The following is a 25,959-nucleotide window of genomic DNA, read 5'->3' on the forward strand; positions in this document are numbered from 1 at the left end:
GGCGGACAGGGCCGAAATTTTCGCCTCCCGGCAGTGTCGCCGTAGTCTCGCGGTATTTGCTTGTCCCGCGGGAGTTCTTTTGAACGCTCTGGCGGTAACCCCGCCCTGGGTGCTCAGCTGCTGGCGGACCGGAGCCGGAGGCGGATTAGGGGTCTGGTCCCGCAGTCTGTCTGGTCCCGCCGTCTGTCGGGGCCGCAGTACCCCTGTGCGGACGAAGCTCGTCCCAGCCAAGTCACGGCGCCATGGGGGCGGAGTAGAAGCTGCTGTCGGTTAAGGAGGCCTTTCAACTGGCGCAGCAGCCGCACCAGAACCAGGCGAAGTTCGAGGTGGCGCTGAGCCGCACCTACTGCAAGGTCAGCGCGGCCCCAGCCTCGGCCGCCGTCCTGCCGCGCTCCCGTGACCCCCAAGTGGCCCTTGAGCGCACGCTACCCCTGACGGTCTTCGTAAGACGATTGTAGGGAATTTTGAATTTCATTACCGTTTTACCTGGTTTACTTGTTTAGAGACCCATGTTGTTTTTAATGATTATAGTCTTGTGTCTCTTTAGGTTAACAGCTCACGGACTTTTAACATACATCTTCATTTCATTAAACTAGGTTTAAAATACATATATAAGTACATATTTATGTTTTTGCCCTGTAATGATTTTAACAAAACACACTTTTAAATTCTTGACAAAATCAGTGCAAATAAGTGCATCTTTGTTACAAACCAGCGACTTTTCAGGTTGATATATTTATCGCCTTTTTTGTTTTTGTTATTATTATTTTTTTTTTTTGTAGACTATACCCAGTACCGGTGGTGGGGGTGGTGGGGAGGTTAGAGGGATGGGGGGTGGAGGGGGGTGGGTTGTTGGTGGTGGTGACCCAGCTCTGGGCTTGAACTCACAACCCTGAGATCAAGACCCGAGCTGAGATCAAGAGTTGGTTAAGAACCAACCGAGCCACCCAGGCGCCCGTTTATTGCCTTTTATTTATTTATTGCCTTTTATTATGATTTTAAGAAATAGAAAAAAATGTTAGGTGCAGGAGTTTTTATTTTAACTCAGACTTCACACGACATGAATCAGTAAATATTTTACAAGCACTAACTACACAGAAGAAATGCTCCTTCCTAGTCCCCACCAGTACTGTCCCTCATAGTCTTCTACAGGTAACCATTTTTTAAATTTTTTTTTTTTAATGTTTCTTTATTTTTGAGAGAGAGACAATGCGAGTGGGTTAGGGGCAGAGAGAGAGGGAGACACAGACGCAGAAGCAGGCTCCAGGCTCTGAGCTGTCAGCACAGAGCCCGACGCAGGGCTTGAACTCGCAAGCTGTGAGATCATGACCTGAGCGGAAGTCGGTGGCTCAACCGACTGAGCGACCCAGGTGCCCCTAAAGGTAACCATTTTTAATCAGTTTCTTGTTTATCCTTCCAGTCTTCATGCGAATACAAGCAAATATGACTATGCATGCTTATTTCCCTCCATTCTTTCTTCAATATTTTCTGCATTGTTTTGCACTTTGCTTTTTTCACTTAATAGTATATTCTGGATATTCCTTATCACTGTCTAGTTACATTTCCTCTCTTTTTTTTTGTTTTTTTTTTCTTTTTTTAGCTGTGACATATTCCATTTTGTGGACATACTCCAATTTATAGCCAATCCACTATATGTACACGCTTGTTTCCAGCCTTTACATATTCAAAACAATTTTTTTTAACCTTTACACCCAAGGTGGGGCTCAAACTCACAACCCTGAGATCAAGAGCCCGTGCTCCGCGGACTGAGCTAGCCAGGTCCCCTAGAAACAATATTTTAATGAATACATGTCGTATCCTACATTTGCACAGGTAACTGTCAGATTGTCTGAAGAGAACTGGGTCAGGTAGGAAATGCATTTTTTTTTTTTAAGTTTATTTATTTTGAGAGAGACAGAAGCAGCATAAGTGGGGTAAGGGCAGAGAGAGAGGAGAAGGAGAGAATCCCAAGCAGGCTCCTCTTTGCCAGTGCAGAGCCCAACTGGTGGCTGGAGCTCAGGAAACCTTGAGATCCTGACGTGAGCTGAAATCGAGAGACAGAAGCTTGACTGAGCCACCCAGGCGCCCCTTATAGGAAAGGGATTTGTAAATGTGATAAGTACTGACAGCTGCCCTTCATAGAGTGGTCCATTCTACACTCCCAGCAGCCAAGGATGAGAAGTATTGCTTTTTTTTGTTTGTTTTGAGGAGGAGAAGGAAGTTTGGGAACCACTGGAATATAACCGAGAGGATGTTTTATGATAGAAAAGAAAATTGTAAGTGAAATCCTGAACAGTGTGGGAATATGAGTTACAATGATAAACAATTCATCAAAAAGAAAAGAAATTGCTCTATTATAGGAAGGCGTAATTGTAAAAGGCAGTGTTGAATTGACACCAGTGGGTTTTTTCTTTCCTTTTTTTTTTTTAATTTTTTTTTTTTAACGTTTATTTATTTTTGAGACAGAGAGAGACAGAGCATGAACAGGGGAGGTCAGAGAGAGGGAGACACAGAATCTGAAACAGGCTCCAGGCTCTGAGCTGTCAGCACAGAGCCCAGTGCGGGGCTCAAACTCATGGACCGCGAGATCATGACCTGAGCCAAAGTCGGCCGCTTAACCGACTGAGCCACCCAGGTGCCCCTCCTTTTTTTTTTTTTTTTTTAACTGAATTGTATGTATCTTTCCTAAGTAGATTGAAGGGTGTGTAGAAGAATCAAGAGAATCTTTTGTAATCAAAATCTGTGCTGCCTTGCTCCATAACAGAAATAAATCAAAAACAGAGCAGGAGTAAATGATTATTCAAGGCTATCTTCCTTAATAATTTCTCCTTCTGGATAGGCATTTAAGAGTTATTAAAGAATAAAGATTTTAGTTTGTTGAGAAATTATTAATACCTTGGAGTCTTAGGTCAGTGCTAGGAATAAAGACTTAACAATGTAGTTTGAAGGATTGTTTTTATATTTCTGGATATCAGTAAAACATTTTTTGAGGAGGCACTTGTTCATACCTTAAATACATTATGATAGTCTGTAAATATGAACCTGCAGAGGAGTGAGAAATACACTTTGTAGCAGTTTATTTTACTTTCATTTAGCCAAACTGAAGGCAGAAGAAGTGACATTTCAAGTTATTTTAATTGTTTTACCTTCTCTTGAAATCATTTTTTGTTAACATTTACAGTGAGTGTGTATCATTTAAAAATTTACTGGGTTTGGGGTGCCTGTATGGCTCAGTCAGTTAAGTGTCCAACTCTTTTTTTTTTTTTTTAATTTTTTTTTTTTTAACATTTATTTATTTTTGAGACAGGGAGAGACAGAGCATGAACAGGGGAGGGGCAGAGAGAGGGAGACACAGAATCTGAAGCAGGCTCCAGGCTTTGAGCTGTCAGCACAGAGCCTGACACGGGGATAGAACTCACAGACTGCAAGATCATGACCTGAGCCGAAGTCGGCTGCTTAACCGACTGAACCACCCAGGTGCCCCATGTCCAACTCTTGATTTCAGCTCAGGTTCATGAGTTCGGCCCCGTGTTGGGCTCCTCCCTGACGACGCTGAGCCTACGTGGGATTTTTCTCTCCCTCTCTGTCTGCCCCTCCATGGATTGCTCTCTCTCAAAATAAAAAACTTAAAAAAATTAATGGGTTTAAAGCTTTAAGAGCTTATAAAATTTATTTATTTTTCGGTGTTTATTCTATTATTGAGAGAGAGGACAAACCGCGGAGGGGCAGAGAGAGAGGGAGACAGAGGATCCAAAGCAGGTTCCGCAATGACAGCGGCAAGCCCGGTGTGGGGCTCAAACTTACGAAACCACGAGATCATGACCTGAGCCAAAGTGGGACACTTAACTAACTGAGCCACCCAGGCACCCCAAGAGCTTGCATAATTTAGAGAAAAGACAGCTCCCAGGGGTCTAAATTTACATGTGATGATAAGTAAGTTCATGGTATATGTATATACACACATATTTTTTTTTTCAACGTTTTTATTTATTTTTGGGACAGAGAGAGACAGAGCATGAACGGGGGAGGGGCAGAGAGAGAGGGAGACACAGAATCAGAAACAGGCTCCAGGCTCTGAGCCATCAGCCCAGAGCCTGACGCGGGGCTCGAACTCACGGACCGCGAGATCGTGACCTGGCTGAAGTCGGACGCTTAACCGACTGCGCCACCCAGGCGCCCCATACACACATATTTATGTTCTATGAAAGTCACCTTATAAATATTTTCTATGATAAAATATTACAATCAAAAGCCAATTTATTGTATAATACTAGGTTTAATTTATTTTGTTTACTTTTCTAATGCTACCTTATTTTTTTAAGTTTATTTATTTTGAGAGAGAGAGAGAGAAAGTGTGAGTGTGGGAGGAGTAGGGGGTCGCTCAATCTCCTAGAGCACAGAGCCTGATTCATGAGCCATGAGATCATGTGCTGACAGCAAGAGTCAGCTGCTCAATGCACAACTGACTGAGCCACCCAAGCACCCCTGTAATGCTAGCTTTAATTTAAAAAACTTAGGAACCAGTTTGAGGCAAATATATTTAAATGAGTACTTAAGAAGATCAAAGACTTTTTTTTGATCCAAAAATTATTGCATTCTTGTTATTTGGCAAATATTATTTCAGGTAAAGGTTATTTTGAGACTCTATTAAATATATATTTAGTAAACCTATGCATGAAATTAACATAACTTTTTTTGCATGAATTATGGCTTCCTTATGAATTATTGAATTCTGGAATTCTGAACCTGGGGAAAATCAAATGGTTGTCATTATAATGCCACCTGGGAATAATTTGATTTATGTATTTTTTTTCAGGACTGAGGCAAATAGCAATGAAGTTGGGTTTTTAGTGTGCCAGATTCTAAGTAAATTCTTGGGAAATAAGCTGGAAAAAGGCCAGATTGGTAATGTTTTGTGCATAAAAAGAATGAAGCTCTTATTAGACTAAAAGATTAGATGTGAGGATACAGGCAGTCCCAGCTCTTTCAAGACTTAGAACATTTGGGTAACGATTGCCCCATGGTTAAAAGGTATGTGCTACTTCACGGTGTCTTATTGATTTTAAATGCACGTAGTTGAATTTTTCCTTATTAAATATATAATATATAAGTGAGAGAAGAGAGTGTGTGATACATGCATATACCTCATTTAAAGATACATTGTTTCAGGGGCACCTGGGTGGCTCAGTCAGTTAAGCATCTGACTTCGGCTCAGGTCATGATCTCATGGTTCCTGAGTTTGAGACCCTCATTGGGCTCTGTGCTGACAGTTCAGAGCCTGGAGCCTGTTTTGGATTCTGTGTCTCCTTCTCTCTCTCTCTCTCTCTCTCTCTCTCTCTCTCTCTCTCTGCCCCACCCTGGCTTGCACTGTCTGTCTGTCTCTCTCTGTCTCAAAAATAAATAAGCATTAAAAAAAGATACAGGGGCACCTGGGTGGCTTAGTCTGTTAAGTGTCTGACTTCAGCTCAGGTCATGATCTCAAGGTCTGTGAGTTCGAGCCCTGCATCTGGCTCTGTGCTGACAGCTCAGAGCCTGGAGCCTGCTTCAGATTCTGTGTCTCCCTCTCTCTCTGCCTCTCCCCAACTCATGCTCTCTCTCTCAAAAATAAATAAAAAACTTGAAAAAAAATTAAAAAAAAATAAAGATACATTATTTCAATAGCAATATTGAAAAAATTTTTTAACGTTTATTTAATCTCTACACCCAACATGGGGCTCAAACTCACTACCCCAAGATCAAGGCGTCCCCTCTCCTTTATTTTTAAAGTCCATTGCAATCCTTTGATACCAACTTGGTATCCTATAATGTAAGTATAACTAGAGCAGAGCCACAGGTCAAGCAAGGGCTCAGTCCCACAAGACTGCCCTGACTTAGGACACCAGCCACAAGTCTCTGGTATCCCCAAACTGCTTCCATTTCTATGTAGCTAACTGCAAATTTTGGGGATGCCCATGACAACCACACCCCTTCCCCAGGTATGAAAATTCTCTAGAATGACTGACAGAATTTGGGAAAGTGATGTACTTACTATTACAGTTTTATTGTAAAGGATGCAGTGAAACAGCCAAATGGAAGAGATCTATAGGGCAAAGTAAGGGAGGCATGGGGGTGCAGAGCTCCCATGACCTGTCTGGGTATGCCACTGTCCCGGCCTATCTGTGTATCCACCAACCTGGAAGCTTGAGCCTAGTTGTTTCAGGATTTTTTATGAGATTTCATTGAGTAGATATGTTTGATTAAGTAATTGACTATTTGAACTCAATCTCTAGTTCCTCTCCCCTACTTGGAAAAAGGGTGATGGGCCTGAAAGTTCCTGCCCTGTAATCACCTGATTGTTTCTCAGCTGACCAGTTTCCATCCTGAATCTAAGGTCCTCACATGCCCAACCCCTGCTCGAGTCCCCTCATTACCATAAACTCACATAAAGTTGAAAGGGACTCCAGAATAACAAGACATTCCTATCTCTCAGGAAATGCCAAGGTTTTTTGAGCTCCAAACCAGGAATTAAGATCAGATACATTTTTTATTACTCCATGAAAGAATAATAAAATGAACACATATACCTACCATCTAAGTTAAATGGAATGCTGAGGTACCTTTGTTAAGTTTCTTATGCCTTTTTCTGAATGTATTCCCCCTTCTTTCCTTCCCAGGGGAAACCCTGTTGTGAATTTTGTGTTACTCATTACCTTTCTTTTTTTTTTTTTTTTTTTTTTTGGTGGGACTTTCTCTTTATTTTAATTTTTATTTAATTTATTTTTTTAAATTTACATCCCAGTTAGCATATATTGCAACAATGATTTTAGAAGTAGATTCCTTACTACCCCTTACCCATTTAGCCCCTCCCCCTCCCACAACCCCTCCAGTAACCCTCTGTTTGTTCTCCATATTTAAGAGTCTCATTTCCCTCCACCCCCGTTTTTATATTATTTTTGCTTCCCTTCCCTTATGGTCATCTGTTTTGTCTCTTAAAGTCCTCATATGAGTGAAGTCATATATTTGTCTTTCTTTGACTAATTTTGCTTAACATAATACCCTCTAGTGCCATCCATGTAGTTGCAAATGGCAAGATTTCATTCTTTTTGATTGCTGAGTAATACGCCATTGTATGTATACCACATCTTTATCCATCCATCCATTGATGGACATCTGGGTTCTTTCCATACTTTGGCTATTGTTGATTGGCTTTCTTTTCTTTAGAGTTTACTTTATTATAGTTTTAAGGCTACGTAGATGTATCCCCCAAATAAGTACTTATCTTTGCCTTTTTTCACCTTAATATAAATGGAGTTCTATTACATATACACTTTTGTAACTGCTTTTTTTCCCACTTAATACTGTTTGTAAGAATCTGAAGTGCAAATTTATGCATGTAGCTATAGCTCATTCTTGTTCACTACTAGATGGTACAGCATTATGTTTTAGAAAGAGGGCACACTTGGGGCGCCTGGGTGGCTTAGTCAGTTAAGTGTCTGACTTCGGCTCTGGTCATGATCTCGTGGTTCGTGGGTTCAAGTCCCACATCGGGCTCTGTGCTGACAGCTCAAAGCCTGGAGCCTGCTTCAGATTGTGTGTCTCTCTCTGCCCCTCCCCCACTCACACTCTGTCTCTCTCTCTCTAAAAAATAAATAAACATTAAAAAAAAATTTAGAAAGACAGCACACTTGAATTATCCAGTCTGTTTAGTATTATGAACTAAACTGCCATCAGCATGCTCAAACATGTGCTAAAATTTCTCTGGCTAATAATGCCTAGAGGTGGTGTTAGGGACTGAACTGTGTGTCTCCCAAATTCATATGTTGAAGCCCTAACTCCTGATATCTAAGAATGGGACTGTATGTGGAGATAGGGTCTTTAAAGAAATAATTAAGTTAAAATAAGGCCTTTGAGAGGGGGCCCTAATCCAGTCTGACTTGTGTTTTGATAACAGAAGGCAATTAGAACATACAGAGAACTCATGGAGAGAGGAAAGGCCGTGTGAGGACACTGGAAGAAGACACGTACAAGCCAAGAAAAGGGCCCTCAGGAGGACCCAGACCTGCTGACAGTTTGATCCTCAGATGTCCAGCCTCCAAAACCAAGAAAATAAATTTCTGTTGTTTAAGCCATCTCGTCTGTACTACTTTGTTATGGCAATTCTGGTAAACAAATACAGGTAGAATTGCTAGATGGGAGTGTGTCGGTGTGCAGCTTAACTAGTGGTACTCACATGTTTTGCTAAAGTAATTGGACCAATTTGCAATCCTACTGTCAGAATTCTGTTTTTCTTTTTAAGTTTGTTTATTTTGAGAGAAAGAGCGCGCAAGTTGGGGAAAGGCAGATGGGGGGGGGGAGAGAGAGAGAGAGAGAGAGAGAGAGAGAGAGAATCCCAAGAAGGCTCTGCACTGTCAGCGCAGAGCCCAATGAGGGGCTCAAACTCAAGAACCGTGAGATCATGACCTGAGCCGAAATCGAGTTGGACCCTTAACCGACTGAGCCACTCGGGCGTCCCTCCTCTTATTTCTTTTTGTACTAGTATGTTTTGTTTCCCATTTCACTTTCTTTGTCCTATAAATATTAGGTGTAGTTAATACTAATTTGAAGAAAATGAGTTATGTAACAAAATATAAGAAAATTAGAGGGAAGTCACATTCTTCTACAGCTTATATAACTGAACAGATGCTTTGAAATCAGTGATGTGAAAAAATCTTCTATAAGCCTGGTTACACTTCACTGAACTATCTTAGAGTTGCTTCATCTGTCTGATATGTAAAAGTAGCCTGCAGTGGCAGACTCACTGTTTTCTTTTTTAGTAACTCCCAGTGAACTGATGGGAATTTGCAAAAACAATGGTTGTAGGTATATGACAAATTAACTCATCATTAAACGCCATTACCTTGATTATTTCCTAACACAATAGAAATATGTAAGCTGATAGGGAGAACAGAAGGTTATATCACTGAAAAGTTTCATGCAATGATCCCTTTGTAAGAAAAAAATATCCCACGCAATTTCACTAATGTGTAAATACAACAGAGAAATAATCCCAAATAAACACAATGCAAATAAAAATGGCGACATTTTATTTAATGTGATGAGTGTGCTGTCTTTAGGAGTTCGTTCCAGTCGGATACACAAAGGTAATTCCCACATGCCTGATACACTATTAACCCTGTTTCTTTTGTTTTTAGTTGGATTAACTATTTAAAAGTATTAATAAGTAGTGCTATAGTAATTCTGTTTTTTTAATGGGCAGTCTTCATGCAAAAGAATGATAAAGCCAATGTCTCATAATCATTGTTCAGTGTTTATGAAAAGTGTTAATGGTTTATGTTCTTCTCGAGTATAATTGATTTTCTGATTCAGAGTTTTAGAAAGCAAGTGAATCTATCCAGATATTTTTCTTGAATGTATCAAAGGTTTGTTTGTGTGTGTGTTTGTTTGTTTCTGAGACATGATGGTTAAAAGTTTGAGACAGGACACTAACAATAAAGAATAGACAAAATATTTGAAACACTGTTTTTCTTTTTAAAAAATTTTTTTTTCAACGTTTATTTATTTTTTTGGGACAGAGAGAGACAGAACATGAATGGGGGAGGGGCAGAGAGAGAGGGAGACACAGAATCGGAAACAGGCTCCAGGCTCCGAGCCATCAGCCCAGAGCCCGACGCGGGGCTCGAACCCACAGACCGCGAGATCGTGACCTGGCTGAAGTCGGACGCTTAACCGACTGCGCCACCCAGGCGCCCCTGAAACACTGTTTTTCAAGCTATGAGGCAACGAAGGATGTGAGCCCTTGTGGAGAGGAAGCAAGGTGAGTTCTGTGATTGCTCCAGCTTACTGCCTTGGGAGAGTTTCTAGGCCACTGCACAGGGAGGGGGGAAACGGAGACAGTCTGGTGAAATCTTAGAGACAGAGCTGAGAGTCCTTGTAGAGTTTGCAGCAGAGACCATTAGAGGGAAGAGAGCTGCACAGAAACAGCTCTAGAAATCTGGAAGGACTCTTCTTGAGTTTTTAGGTGAGTACTAATCAGCATATGCAGCTGAGGAAAAAACCACCCGAAAGTAATAGAGCAGCTCAAAGGTCTGGGAATAATGTCTGTTCCTACAAGACAGACTGGAAAAGAAAACCTCATCATTCTCAGGGCATTGGGTAGAGTACACAGAAAGGTTTCACCTCCGTTGTGGGGAGTAATTAGTCCTAGGCTGAGCACTGTTCTGTCTTGCCTTGCGTTTAAAGCAGGACCTGAAAGCATCAAATTATTTCCAAGGAACTGTACCAGAGCAAAGATTTGTAGAAATAAAAAAATATCTAGTACCCAGAAAGATAAAATTCCTAATGTTTAGCATCCAGTCAAAAACTACCAAAGATGTAAATAAGTAGGAAAATAGGACCCATGATGAGTCAAATCAATTGAAACTGACAAGTATGTTAGAATTTGCAGACATTATATTGTAACTATTCCATTTGTTCAAAAATCAAGTAGAGAGATGGAAGATGGAAAGACACCAACCAAACTTCTAGAAAGAAAGTATAATATGTGAAATATAAAACACCGGTTGGAATAAATGGCAGATTTGATATTGCAGCAGAAAAAAATTAATGAGTTTGAAGACCTGTCAATGGAAACAATGCAAGATAACAGAAATTTTTAAAAGCATCCAATATGTTGAATAGACTAAGGTGTGGGGAAGGAATTTGAAGAACCTATTTGAAGAAATGATAGCTAAAAAGTATTTAAATTTTGATGAAAACTATAAACCCACAGATTCAAGAACAATGAATCCCAAGGACAAGAAGTATGCAAAAATGTTCACCAAGGCACATCATAATTGTTTAATACCAATGAGAGATTAAAAAAAAAAAAAAGTGAGAGAGACAAGAGGATAAAGGCACTATTTGCAAGTAACTTGGAAACAGTTAAAAGACGAGGATGAAATCAGATTTCTTTCAGGAAACAAATTGTAAAAGTCAGTATACATGATGTATTAGAAAAAGCCCTGTCAACCTACAATTCTATGCCCAGAGAAAGAATATTTAAAGATAAGTATTTATTTAAGTGTTTAGGTAAAACATAAGATTTATTTAAAATATCTTTAAAACAGGGGCGCCTGGGTGGCTGAGTCGGTTAAGCGTCTGACTGGCTCAGGTCATGATCTCATGGTCCATGAGTTCAAGCCCCGCGTTGGGCCCTGTGCTGACAACTCAGAGCCTGGAGCCTGCTTTGGATTCTGTGTCTCCCTCTCTCTCTGTCCCTACCCTGCTCGTGCTCTGTCTCTCTCTGTCTCAAAGATAAATAAACATTTAAAAATAAATAAATAAATAAAAATAAAAATAAAATATCTTTAAAACAAAGGCAAAATACTTTTCCAGACTAAAGCTGAAAGAATTCATCACTAGCAGATCTATTAGACAAGAAATGTTAAAGGAAGTCAAGTCTTTCAGGCAGATGTATATACACTGGAGACCAAAAAACTGATCTGTGGCTTGTTATTTAAGCTTTAAGCTTAGAATGGATTGCACATTTTTTAAGCGCCCCAGTATGGTGACAATTATTGGAGCCTGGTATTAAGTACATGAGGGTGTTCATTATACTATTGTCTATTCTTATGTTGGATTTTCCACAAGTTTTTTTTTTTGATTTACATTACCCAACAATATATTATCTCCTGTAAATAAATCCAATTCAGTTTTGTACAGTGTTTTATTTATTTATGTATTTAGTGCCTTTGTTCCTCATTTTATTTTACTTTATTTGGCATTTTTAAAATTTATTTTTTTAATTTGCATCCAAGTTAGCATATAGTACAACAATGTTTTCAAGAGTAGATTCCTTAATGGCCCTTACCCATTTAGCCCCTCCCTCTCCCACAACCCTTCCAGTAACCCTCTGTTCTCCTTCTTTAAGAGTCTCTTATGTTTTGTCCCCCTCCCTGTTTTTATGTTCTTTTTGCTTCCCTTCCCTTATGTTCATCTGTTTTGTATCTTAAAGTCTTCATATGAGTGAAGTCATATGATATTTTTCTCTGACTAATTTCACTTAGCATAATACCCTTTAGTTCCATCCACGTAGTTGCAAACGGCGAGATTTCACCCTTTTTGATTGCTGAGTTATACTCCATTGTACATATATACCACATCTTTATCCATTCATTCATCTATGGACATTTGGGCTCCTTCCAACTTTGGCTATTGTTGATAGTGCTGCTATAAACATGGGGGTGCATGTGTCCCTTCGAAACGGCACACCTGTATCCCTTGGATAAATGCCTAGTAGTGCATTTGGGTGGTAGGGTAGTTCTATTTTTAGTTTTTTGAGGAACCACCATACTGTTTTCCAGAGTGGCTGCACCAGTTTGCATTCCCACCAGCAATGCAAGAGAGATCCTCTTTCTCCGCATCCTCGCCAACATCTGTTGTTGCCTGAGTTTTTAATGTTAGCCATTCTGACAAGTGTGAGGTGGTATTGTGCAATGTAATATTTAAACGACATAGATCTGTACTAACTGATCTTGCTACATATATCAAAGTGTTATGCAATTTGTTCTCATCAAATTGGATTTTGAAATCTACAGACTACAGTAAGAACTATTGCTTCTAATTGTTATAAGATAGTAAATAAATAAACTGTGCTGTCTGCAGAGATTTTAATTAATTAGCTGAGACTTAAAGGTGTACATACTGTATCCAAACATGATCAAAGAAAGCATGTGAGTCTCTTTCTTTTGTCTCACAATGTGCTTTCATGATGATAGTAAAGTTTCATCAGTAACAATGGTGGACTAAGAAATTAGACCGGGGACTTGAATGTATTTTTCTCCTTTTCTTCATCAATAATTTTAGCTTGTTTCCAAGTAGCTTTTTGATTGTAAAGATCTTATGCTTTCATTTTTAAGGTAGCAATTATTTGATAAGCCCACAAATTAAATTATCTTTATTATAATCTTCTGTACTTTTTTTTCTTTTTAGAATGCAGCTTGAATGACGGCACCTGGCTGGCTCAGTTGGTGGGGCATGTTACTCTTCACGCCAGGGTTATGAGTTTGAGCCCCACACTGGGTATAAACACTGCTTAAAAATAAAAAAATTTAAAAAAGGAAGAAGAAGAATGTAACTTCGATGAAGTAAAGCTTTGCTGTTTAAACATTTTTGGTGGTGTCTGAGTGGCTCAGTCGGTTGAACATCCAACTCTTGGTTTCAGCTCAGGTTATGATCTCACAGTTCGTAGGTTTGAGTCTTGTGTATCAGTGCAGAGCCTGCTCGAAATTCTCTCTCTGTCGCTCTCTCTCTCTCTCTCAGTGCCCTTCCCTGCTTGCACTCGCACACACACCCTCTCTCAAAAACAAATAAGCTCTGTTAAAAAATTTAAAAAATAAACACTTTTCTCCATATAGTCATTACCTTACATTCCAGGTTCAGCCAATGTTCAGTTGAATGTTCAACTCAGCGTTCAAGTTGAGTTCGAATACTGTTTTCACTTCACACTTAAAAAAAAATTATGAACTTTTTAAAAAGTAATCTCAAAAAACAAAAAATAATCTCTACATCCAACATGGGGCTCAAATTCATGACCCCAAGATCAAGAGTCACACACTCTACCAACTGAGCCAGTCAGACATTCCTTCACTTCATACTTTTTTATTATTTTTTAAATATAGTTTATATGCAGTTTGTATTTATGTGCAATTTGTATTAGTTTGATTAAAATGTTACAATTTACAAAGTTGAAAATGTCCTACTACATAGTTTCTGACAAATGGACTGAACATCTGTAGCTGAAAATCTTGATACTTCCTGTCTGTAGCAGATGAAATTCCTTCACACATTAAGCCACAAATAATTGGATTATATTAGCCAAACATTTTGTACAATTATGAGCTTTCCCAGTAAAGCAATAGTTAAGGTGACCATCTTCTACCAGGAAAGCAAATGAGAAGTCAGCAATCAAACCATCCTAGTGATTCATGTTTTATTACATCCTTTCCATTGGTTGTTTCTTATTTTTTTTTTTTTGTTTATTTATTTTTGACAGAAAGAGAGACAGAGCATGAGTGGGGGAGGGACGGAGAGAGAGAGAGAGAGACAGAATCCGAAGCAGACTCCAGGCTCTGAGCTGTCAGCACAGAGCCCGACGCGGGGCTGGAACTCACAGACCATGAGATCATGACCCGAGCCGAAGTCGGACGCTCAACCGACTGAGCCACCCAGGCGCCCCTACCTGATTGTTTCTTATGACAGTTGCTACGACTGATGATGGTATTTGTGGCAACAGGCAATAGTCCTTGCTCAGACTTTAAGCAGGTTGCTCTGGCATTTTCTGTTAAAAAGGTTTGCTGGTTTCAATTCACAATTAGCTTGTGACCTGTTGTTTAAGAAAGCACTATACTATGCCATTTAATTTGCATTTAGAGGCAATATGAAACATTGCTTAGTCTCATTTGAATGCAATCATGAGTCTTTCCAGATTTATGTGTCAGATAGGAGAATATTCCTACTTAGTATGTAAACTCATAAAGAACACAAGTTGTTTAATATGTGATACAACTTCCATCTTTACAAATATTGAATTCCTGGGCACCTGGGTAGCTCTGTTGGTTAAGCGTCCGACTTCAGCTCAGGTCATGATATCACGGTTCATAAGTTCAAGGCCCACATCGGGCTCTGTGCTGACAGCTGGGAGCCTGCTTCAGATTCTGTGTCACCCTCTCTCTCTGCCCCTCCCCCTCCCGCTCACACTTTCTCTCTCTCTCTCTAAAAAATAATAAAAATTAAAAAAAAAAAAACCAAATGTCGAATTTCTGTAGAATATGTCGTGTTATGCTAGGCACTTTTACTGTGTTTTCTCAGGGATTGCTATAAAGGTTAAAGATCTTGCCCATTAGCATATGGTTATTTAGTGCAAGAACCAAAGAATAGAACCTAAGTACTGTGACATGTATTCAAGTGTCCTTTACACCTACCATGATTCAAATCATTAAGCATGGGATAAAATTTCATGACTTTTTTTCAAATTTCATGATTAATAGTTGCAATTTGTAATAGTACTATAATACAGTTTATAATTTTTCACATTAAACTGGAACGTATTCAACAACTGGTAATTTCTTTTTTTTTTTTTTTCAACGTTTTTTTTATTTATTTTTGGGACAGAGAGAGACATAGCATGAACGGAGGAGGGGCAGAGAGAGAGGGAGACACAGAATCGGAAACAGGCTCCAGGCTCTGAGCCATCAGCCCAGAGCCTGACGCGGGGCTCGAACTCACGGACCGCGAGATCGTGACCTGGCTGAAGTCGGACGCTTAACCGACTGCGCCACCCAGGCGCCCCGGTAATTTCTTTTTAAATGAATCTTAATTAATACCAGTGAACTGAAAACACAACCAATGTTTGAAAACTCTGATCCAGTTAGCAGTTTGGGTGAGTTTTCTCCATTGATACCTAATGTTTAATAGGCTCCAGTTTCATAAAAATAAAACCAACAACAAATACCTCATATATTTAGAATCTGAAAAGTCAAGTCAATCTACAAGATTTGCATTACATGAACGAGATAACTAAATGGTCTCTTTTTTTTTTTTTTCTTTTTTTCAATCCAAAGTGTGCTTATTGGGATATTTTCCCACTCATCTTGATTCGGGATGCTTTTAGTGCTGCTTCCGTCTGAAGGAGCATCCTTCTGTAAGCCTTGTTTTTCCTTCTGCAGGCTGGCAGAGGACAGTGGAGTGGCCAACACACAAAACTACCGTTTGTGCATGGCTACAGATGATGGTCATTTTGGCATTTCACGCCCATGAAGTAGGAGGTGGGGCTCTGCCCCAGGCGCTTCTTCTGTGCTTCCTCTTCCCTTCCAGGGAGGAGTGGAGGACCCTTTGCAAGGGTCATGTTCTCGTGGGGAGGTCATCACTGCCGGATAAATGGTCTTTCTAGAAAGAGTGTGTCAATAGGCGCTTGCAATCCGGTCTCCAGTAGGTCACAAGAAAACTGAATCAGCTTCCCCTTGCTTCAGCCGAGGGGTTTGGCATGTGGTCTTGCGCACTTCACTTGTGACCCAGATTCCTTTGGAGGGGTGCTTTGGAGAACATCCCTGCATCTTATCCTGTAGTCCCCAGAGTCCGGGCAACAGTCAAATGCATCTCAGCTGAGAGCCCACGATCTTTGTTTTTGTTTTTTCCTGAAATGCCAGAATTTCTGTGTAGTTGTGGATTTAGGGCCAGTGAGTCTCATCTCATCCAAATTTGTGCTGCTTTCCTCAGATAAACTCTGGCTCTTCTCAAGTGGCATATAAATTATTTTTACTACATTTAAAAACATTGATTGAGATTTTCATATGCACAGAGCTCCGTGCTAACCAGTGGGGTTGCTGAGGGTTGTGGGGAGGGAGAGACAGATGTAGCTTGGTGTGTATGTTCCCTGTGAGCACTCTGTGACTCAGATATCATATACATCTAGCATACTGCCATGGTGGTCCCACAGAAGTTTGACCAGATTTGCCGAGGTCACTTAAATAAGGCAGACCATCCGAAGGGAAAAAGAAATGAGTTGGACCAATACGAAACCATGGTTGCAGGGAAGGAGGGATTTGAACATGATGGTATGGCTGTACCTCAAATTTGTCCTGGCTCAGACCCCTGACAGATCTCATGCCCAGGGAGCTAGAGGGCTCTACATGAGAGCTCTTGCACGAAACTCACGAGGCTGAAGCCAACCCTCCCTTAACATTATTTCACAGGGAAGAAAGCCATTCTGTACCACTGTGGCACCTAAGCTCATGATGAGGATCAGCACACGGGACCCCGAGGATGAACGGGAGAACCACAGTGGCTCGTTTGTCATGGGAGGCAGCAGCCTAGCTACAGTGGGAGAGAATCTGCTCCTGAGCATGTCAGAAACATCCCTCAGGAGTCCAAAGTTCTTGGTAGTAATGGTGGATTTTGCTAAAGCTGCAGTTCCTGCACCTGCTAGAGGAGCCATGAGTCGTTAAGGTTCTTATGTTAACGATATTGTGACCTCCTTTGTACCTGTGGGCTCTTGGGGAGACATGGTCATATAAAGATGAACAAAAGTGTCCCTACTTTCTATCTTTTTTAATTTATTTTTTAAAATTTATTTTGAGATAGAGATAGATTGAGAGCAGGGGAGGAGCAGAGAAAGAGAGAGAGAGAGAGAGAGAATGAGAACCCCAAGCAGGCTCTTCACTGTCAGTGCAGAGCCTGATGCAGGGCTTGAACTCACGAACTGGGAGATCATGACCTGAGCTGGAGTTGGACACTTAACTGACTGAACCATCCAGGCATCCCAAATGTCCCTACTTTCAAAGAGGGCTCACTTTAGTGGGGAAACAAGAGATGCTCATATCAACAGGAATGCGCTGGGTTCCTCGCCAAACAACACATTCTGTAGAAACTGCCGTTAAATGTTTTGAACTAATGGAGAGTCATTTATCCGATCTATGTTTTAGAAAAACTTCTGACTAGCTGGTTTGGAGGAAGGATTGAATGAGAAGAAGCTAAAATCAAGGAAACCAGTCATTTGATCAGAAGGTCAGTGGGACCCAAACTAGTCTGTATCAGTGTGAACAGAGCAGAGGGGATGAGAGATGTTTAAGAGGACTATGTGGGAGCACCTGGCTGACCCAGTAGGTGAAAAGCATGCACTCTTGATCTTGGGGTCATGGTTCAAGTCCCATGTTGGGCATAGATACTACTTTTAAAAATAAAATTAAAGGGCTCTGAACTGTCAGCATGGAGTCTGACACTGGGCTCGAACTCACAAACCATGAGATCATGGCCTGAGTCAAAGACACTTAACTGACAGAGCCACCCAGGCGCCCCAGCATCCAGCTTTTCATTTCGGCTCAGGTTGTGATCGCGTGGTTTGTGGGATGGAACCCCCATATCAGCCTCTGCACTGACAGTAAGGAGCCTGCTTGGGATTCTCTCTCTCCCTCTCTCTGTCTCTGCCCCTCCTCTGCTCACAAGCATGTGCCCACGTGCTCTCCCTCTCTCAAAATAAACAAAGTTAAAAAAAAGATTCATACATCTTTAAAAAAAATAAAAGTAATCTCTGCACCCAACATGGGGCTCAAACTCATGACCCCAAAATCAAGAGTCGCAGGCCCCACAACCTGAAACAGCCAGGTGCTCCTAGAGGCAGTATTTTGCACACTAAAAGATACGAGTTCTGGGATTAGACTGCCTCGATTTGAATCTTGGCGCCACGGATGGGAATGCCTTGGGCAAATCATGTATCCTGTCCATCCCAGTTCTTTCATCTGTGAAATGGGGATGGTAATAGTGCCTACACTCATACAGTCATTCTGTGTGAATAGATCTAACTGAATACCAAAAAAGTCCTTAGAAGAGTGCCTTGTGCTGAGGTTTGTTTGCTATCGTTATTCTAGGTAGGGTAACTAGGTGAACAGCAATAAAAGTCACTGAAATGAAAATACAGAGGATTGGCAAACTCAGAGGACAGAGAAAATGGTGAGTTCACTCTTGGGACATACTGAATCTGGTGTTCCTGACCCAGATAGTCACATAGTGTTAGAAATGAGCAGGTTTTTCCTTTAGGGCTGATTTACTGTGTTGGTGGTAAGTGAGAAAGTAGACCAGCTGGGATTTGAACCAAAGCTGGTGTGCTGAACCACTACAATGATTTGAACCATTTTGAAACCTCTGGCCCCTGAGTAGCTAAAATGAACAACTCAGGAAACTACAGACACTGGCAAAGATGTGGAGAAACGGGAACCCTCTTGCACTGTTGGTGGGAATGCAAACTGGTGCAGCCACTCTGGAAAACAGTGTGGAGTTTCCTCAAAAAATTAAAAGTAGATCTACCCTATGACCCAGCAATAGCACTGCTAGGAATTCACCCAAGGGATACAGGAGTGCTGATGCATAGGGGCACTTGTACCCCAATGTTTACAGCGGCACTTTCAACAATAGCCAAATTATGGAAAGAGCCTAAATGTCCATCAACTGATGAATGGATAAAGAAATTGGGTTTATGTATACAATGGAATACTACTTGGCAATGAGAAAGAATGAAATATGGCCTTTTGTAGCAACGTGGATGGAACTAAAGAGTGTTATGCTAAGTGAAATAAGTCAGGCAGAGAAAGATACAATATGTTTTCACTCTTATGTGGATCCTGAGAAACTTAACTGAAGACCATGGGGGAGGGGAAGGGGGAAGGGAGGCAAACCATAAGAGACTCTTAAATACTAAGAACAAACTGAGGGTTGATGGGGGGTGGGGGAGAGGGGAAAATGGGTGATGGGCATTGAGGAGGGCACCTGTTGGGATGAGCACTGGGTGTTGTATGGAAACCAAGTTGACACTGAATTATATTTAATAATAATGATAAAAACCTCTGGCCCCTGACATCTCTTAATACTAGAGTGTATTAAGATATGGCATCCTATTTTATACACTGTTCGATGTTTAATAATAATAATACCTATCAGGGCACCTAGATGGCTCAGTCGGTTGAGCATTTGACTTGATTTGGGCCCAGGTCATGATCCTAGGTTGTGGGATTGAGCCCTGAGTTGGGCTCTGCGCTGAGCATGGGGCTTACTTAAGATTCATTCTCTCTCTCTCTCTCTCTCTCTTTCTCCCTCTCCCTCCCTCTGCCCCTGTACCTCTCTCTCTCAAATAAAAATTAAAATAAGAATACCTATCATTTACTGGATGGCTATTATGTATCAGGCATTACACATATATTGTCTTCAGTCTTCACAATACCCCATCAACGTGTCATAAGCAATATTTTAAAGCAGTGGAAACTAGGGCTCAGAGATGTTCAGAAACTTGCCTATAGTTGTACAACTTCTAAGCAGCAGAGGAAAGATTTGAGCTCAGTTCTGTTTATTCCCAAAGTTTGTACTATTTCTATAGTAATCTATCTTCCAAATTTGGCTCTATTACATTTAATGTATCATGTCATGTTTTGCAAATGATACTATGAGTTCCATGAATTCTATAACCACCTTATCAGGGTTGAAAAAAAGTTTTAGTTATAGAAGCATAGTAACTGGAATAGCATTTCTCAAACTTTAGTTACATAAGAATCCTATACAGAGCCTGAGTCCTTGCCCCAAATGTACTGAATCAAATGTCCAAGGGTGACTCTTAGAAATCAGGTCTTTTTTTTTTTTTTTTAATTTTTTAATGTTTGTTTTTGAGAGAGAGAGAGGCAGAGCACAAGTGGGGAAGGGGCAGAGAGAGACGGAGGCACAGAATCCAAAGCAGGTTCCAGATTCTGAGCTGTCAGCACAGAGCCCCATGAGGGGCTTGAACCCGCAAACTGTGAGATCATGACCTGACCTGAAGTCTGAGACTCTACCCTGACACTCTACCGATTGAGCCACCCAGGCGCCCCTGGAAATCAGGTCTTTGAAAGGACCTGATGTGATTCCAATGTAGGTTCTCCTAGGACCATATTTTTTAAAAAAAAATTTTTTTTTTCAACATTTATTTATTTTTGGGACAGAGAGAGACAGAGCATGAACGGGGGAGGGGCAGAGAGAGAGGGAGACACAGAATCGGAAACAGGCTCCAGGCTCTGAGCCATCAGCCCAGAGCCTGACGCGGGGCTCGAACTCATGGACCGCGAGATCGTGACCTGGCTGAAGTCGGACGCTTAACCGACTGTGCCACCCAGGCGCCCCTCCTAGGACCATATTTTGAGGAACACTAAGGATGGGGCTGGTTCAGGTGCTCGTGGCTCTCCGAGTGAAGTCTTACGGCACTTACATTGCCAATACCATACAGAGTATTACCTCCTAGTTATTATTTCAGATCTTCTATTATTAATCTAGCTGAGAGCAAGCACTTAGCTAAGAACCTTGAAGCAGTGTGCACTCTGCCTCCTGTTCTGCCATGTATCATTTCCCACTCTCTGCACGCCTTTCCTCTGTTGAAATTCCCAGCAAAGCTGCATGGAAGGACTTGTGTTTCACAGAAAATAAAGTGTGATAGCTGTACAAGAGGAAGAGCATTGTGGTGTGGTGAGAGCATCAGACCCGGCTGCAAACCCTACTTCTGCCTCTCCAAACTTTAGTTTCAGTAAAATTGGGTTGGCGTGACCTACTTCACAATGTTGTGAGATGATGTGGTTCCTGGTCTAGTGTTAGTCTTTCAATAATTGGTGGCTGGGGTCAATGTGAAACACACCTTTGTGTTTAGAGAGGAGATCATAGAGGTACCATGTTGTATGCAAAGGGAGGGATATCATTTCGCATGAATCGGTTCACTTAGAGGCCGGCAAGATTAAATGCATGTAAATCTGTAATTTTTCGTGAATAAGAACATTCCTCTTATTTTGATCTATCCTAAAGCTGACCCAAATTGGACATTTACGTTTGGTAACATTTCACAAAGATCTTTTAAAGTTTATTTATTTTGAGAGAGAGAGAGAGAGAGAGAGAGAGAGTGCATGCGTGCATGAGCGAGGGAAGGACAGAGAGAGAGGGAGAGAATCCTAAGCAGGATCCACACTGTCAGCACGATTCATGAATCCTGACATCGTGACCCGAGCTGAAATCAAGAGCTGGATACTTAACTGACTGAGCTGTCCCTGGAATATTCTTATTATATATATGTGTGTGTATATATGTATACATATATATGTATACATATATACACACACATATACATACATACATACATAGCATTGAATTCTTACTGTGCAAAGCCTGTTACACTTATTAACTCAGGTGTTTGCCACACAACACTTGAGGTGTCTCCTAGTTTATCAGTGAGGACCCAGAAATTCAAGGTTTGGGTAATTTGCTCTGGGTCCCATAGCATGGAAGGATGGGAACCTAAATCTGTCTGATCCTGTGCTCTCACTTCCAACATTAGTCCCGGTGAAATCTCGATATCTGGCTCCCAGCCTGACTGCAAACTCATGAGGGAATCTCGATCAGCATGGCCCAGCTAGGCCACTCTGCAATTCTTGATCCTTAGAAATTGTGAAATCATAAATGTTGTTTTAAACCACTAAGGTTCGGAGCAATTTGTTACACAGCAGCAGATAACTAATACCCTGAGAAAAAGAAGAAAACCTCTCTTGTTTCTTGTCATTTTGGGTCTTCAGTCACTTACAGCCCAATCTAATTGAATCCCTCCCTTCTCCAGTTTAATTAATTTATAGGATTTGCCCAAAGAACCAGCTTTCAAGGTGCTGTTCCTTGAGGCCCAGAATTCAGAACTGGAGGAGACCAAAGAGAATATCTTGTCTAATTTCCTCTTTTACACAAGCAAAAGCAATAGTTAATATTTAGTGCTTCCTATGCTAGACTCTACAAAGTTCCTTACAACATACAATTCTCAGGACACAGTGAGGAAGAACTCACTATCCCATTTTACAGAAAAGGAAACTGGATTCGCACTCTTACCCAGTCTGCTGTACTATCTCTCTACTGTTAAAGAATACTTTTCAAGTAGTTCAATTACAAGCACATGTCAATGTGCTATTATAATCTCGCACTTAAGGGACTGTAATAGTCTAAAATCACCTTGGTAGAGACATTTCAGGAAAAGTGAATGGAACTAATCACAGTAAAATGAATCACAATTAAACTAATTACAGTTAAACTAGTTACCCAAAGCAAATAATGATTGGGTAAAGGTCAACTAACTCTTGATAGACTTATCTGGTTGGTTGGTGATTGATTTCCCATAATAGGTAAGCAGTTGTCTGGGAGAGTCCTTTTTACAGGTGTTGTAGATTGTATGTATTAATTACTTATCACGCCTTATCATTCTCAAAAGCTTCCCAGAAAGGGCAAGTGATTTGCCCAAGATCTCATGGATAGGTAGGTAGTGGCAGAGGGTATTTAAAAAAAAAAAGGTATCAGCCCATGGGAATCAAAGGTATATATGACATTCCTGTTTCTGCCCATATAGCTGTCAGCATCTAAAAGTTTTCTGGGAGTTGCCTTATGTAACTGCAGATATTTTTTGTACTGTGTTTTGGGTTTATGAAGGTTTGTTGTGGTTTTTGTTGTTTTTTTCTTTTTAGCTAACAGGTAGTGTTTTATTAGTTTCAGGTGTGCAATGTAACGATTCAGCAATTCCATACAACACCCCGTGCTCATCACAAGTGCACTCCTTAATTCCTCTCACTTATTTTTCCCATTCCCCCAGCCACCTTCCCTCTGGTAAGGATCAGTTTGGTCTCTACAGCTAAGAGCCTGTTTCTTGGGGCACCTGGGTAGCTCAGTTGATAAAGCATCCGACTTCTGCTCAGGTCATGATCTCATAGCTCACAAGTTTGAGCCCCACATCCAGCTCTGGGCTGGCAGCTCAAAGCCTGGAGTCTGTTTCAGATTCTGTGCCCCCCTCCCTACCCCTCCCCTGCTCACACTATGTCTCTCTCTATAAATAAATAAACATTTAAAAAAAGTCTGTTTCGGGGCGCCTGGGTGGCGCAGTCAGTTAAGCGTCCGACTTCAGCCAGGTCACGATCTCGCGGTCCGTGAGTTCGAGCCCCGCGTCAGGCTCTGGGCTGATGGCTCAGAGCCTGGAGCCTGTTTCCGATTCTGTGTCTCCCTCTCTCTCTGCCCCTCCCCCGTTCATGCTCTGTCTCTCTCTGTCCCAAAAATAAATAAACGTTGAAAAAAAAAAATTTATAAAAAAAAAAAAAAGTCTGTTTCTTGGTTTGCTTCTTTCTCTCTTTGCATGCGTTTTATTATTATTTTTCATTTCCTTTAAATTCAGGTTAGCTAACATATAGTGTAATAATGGTTTCAGGAGTAGAATTTAGTGATTCCTCACTTCCGTATAACACCCAGTGCTTATCCCAACAAGTGCCCTCCTTAATACCCATCACCCATTTAGCCCATCCCCCCACCCAACACCCCTCCAGCAACCCTCAGTTTGTTCACTGTATTTAAGACTCTCTTAAGGTTTGCCTCCCTCTCTGTTTTTATCTTATTTTTCCTTCCCTTCTCCTGTGTTCATCTGTTTTGTTTCTCAAATTTAAATGTCACTGGTAAGGAGGAAGGAAACAGAACTGGTACTTCCCTAAATAATCCCCTCCGCCCCTTCTGTAGGCAGGATTAAGCAATTGCCTGCCAGATTTCATCATTACAATAAATGTAAGCCCGACAATTTACAGGAAGCTTATCGGTCCTTTCCGTTCCGAAACTTGCGATGCTTTTCCTCGCTACACAGTGCAAACAGCTGAGTCAAGTTGTCTTTGAGAGTAGCCACCTTTCCCTCAGGCCACATACACAGCAACATCCTGTTAGCTCATAATAGGCCCTTTGAGTGGAAGTCAAGAAGTTGGAATTCACTTGGCACCATTTATTAAGAATAAGATAAGTGACACACAGGTATGTTTAGGAAATGGAAGGCTGTTACTCGGTTGAAATTTTTGCAAAGAAACATTAGAAGCCATTATACACATTATTTGTCCATATTTGTAATGAAGCAAAACTATGTTCTTAGCATTATCTGAACTACTAATCTTCAAAAGGTAACCTAAGGACTGAGACTTCTATATTTGGACACATGTAGTTTATGGGGTAGCCCGCGTTCTTTGCAGTAACCTTTGGCTCCAGGTCAGAGATTAAGAGCACATGTTAGTCATTTAGTTTGTTGACATAAACTAATGACAAAATTGTCTTTTCAGTGTAAGTTTAAGTGCATATTCTAGGATGAGTATGACATAGATTTATAGTCCTGATTTTCCACTAACTGGCTCTATGACCTTGGACAAATCAAGACCTCTGTCTAAACATCATTTCCCTTTTCTGTCACATGAGAAAAAAATAGAACCTTCCGCATATAGTAGTTGTAAGGACTACACATGATAATTCATGTAAAGAATTTATAATGCCTGGTACATAGTAAGACCTTAGTAAAATTTAAGCATTGCGTTCTCCTTTCTATTTCCACCTATACATTTTTCTTTTTTATTCCTCCCTCACTCTGTTCATCTTTTTTTTATTTCTGTCTTACCTATGTATCCCTTTATGTTTTACGTCTCTTCCTCTCCTCAGCTCTTCAGTTATCCTATGCCTTTGTATATGTCCGAGCGATTCTTTTTCTCATATGTAAGGCACCAGCCAGCCACCTCTAGGGGAGACAGGGCCACACCTGTAAAAAAGGGCACAGTAAGAAGGAGCATCTGTATTCCAATCTGATGCCCTATCAGCTTAGCCGAGAATGGGAAGCATGTGCTCCAAAAATGCAAACTTGAAGTTCTGGAAAGGGATACTGAGACCCATTGTGGACACAAAGGGCCATCAAACAGGAAAATGTCCAAGGTGGTAGATAGCCACCCCCCCACCCCCTGCTTCCACCCCCCCACCCCCTGCTTCCACCCCCCCACCCCCTGCTTCCACCCCCCCACCCCCTTCTCCACGCCCCTTGTATCTCTAAGGTTTTATTTATTTATTATTTTTTTTAAATTTTTTTTTTCAGCGTTTATTTATTTTTGGGACAGAGAGAGACAGAGCATGAACGGGGGAGGAGCAGAGAGAGAGGGAGACACAGAATCGGAAACAGGCTCCAGGCTCTGAGCCATCAGCCCAGAGCCTGACGCGGGGCTCGAACTCACGGACCGCGAGATCGTGACCTGGCTGAAGTCGGACGCTTAACCGACTGCGCCACCCAGGCGCCCCTGTATTTTTGACATTAAAAGTAGAGCATGTTCATTTAAAACATTGGGAAAAATAGAAAAAATGTAAAAGAGGAAAGGAATCACTTATAATTCTTATTATTCAGAGGAGACTTATTAAGATTTCACCTCATCTATTTCTAATCCTTCTTATGCATGTTGTAAACGTGCGTGTGGGTTATACTGTAAGTACAATTTTGATCCTGCTCTTTTTCACTTAACACTTTACCGGACCCATTTCCTCAGTGTCTTTAAAACATTGTCCCTACCCTCGAAGATGCCTCCAGTCCTACGGGAAAGATGATTGTGGACTAAAGGGCAGGGTACGCGGAGAAACCAGAGAGGC

General features: G+C 41.1%; 1 long non-coding RNA gene across 2 annotated transcripts; it reads left to right on the forward strand.

Annotated features, from left to right (window-relative positions):
- Positions 1 to 104: 104 nt before the first annotated feature.
- Positions 105 to 13,127, forward strand: LOC147582095 (uncharacterized). Of its 2 annotated transcripts, none has more exons than XR_015250577.1 (2): positions 105 to 353; positions 12,949 to 13,127. It is a non-coding gene; the product is annotated as an uncharacterized LOC147582095 (long non-coding RNA). The 2 variants fall into 2 exon arrangements; XR_015250578.1 differs by lacking the exon at positions 12,949 to 13,127 and adding an exon at positions 7,931 to 8,106.
- The last annotated feature ends 12,832 nt before the right edge of the window (positions 13,128 to 25,959 follow it).

This window comes from Puma concolor, chromosome B1 (assembly GCF_028749965.1).
Source record: "Puma concolor isolate L17-30 chromosome B1, mPumCon1.1.hap2, whole genome shotgun sequence".
Lineage (NCBI taxonomy): Eukaryota > Metazoa > Chordata > Mammalia > Carnivora > Felidae > Puma > Puma concolor.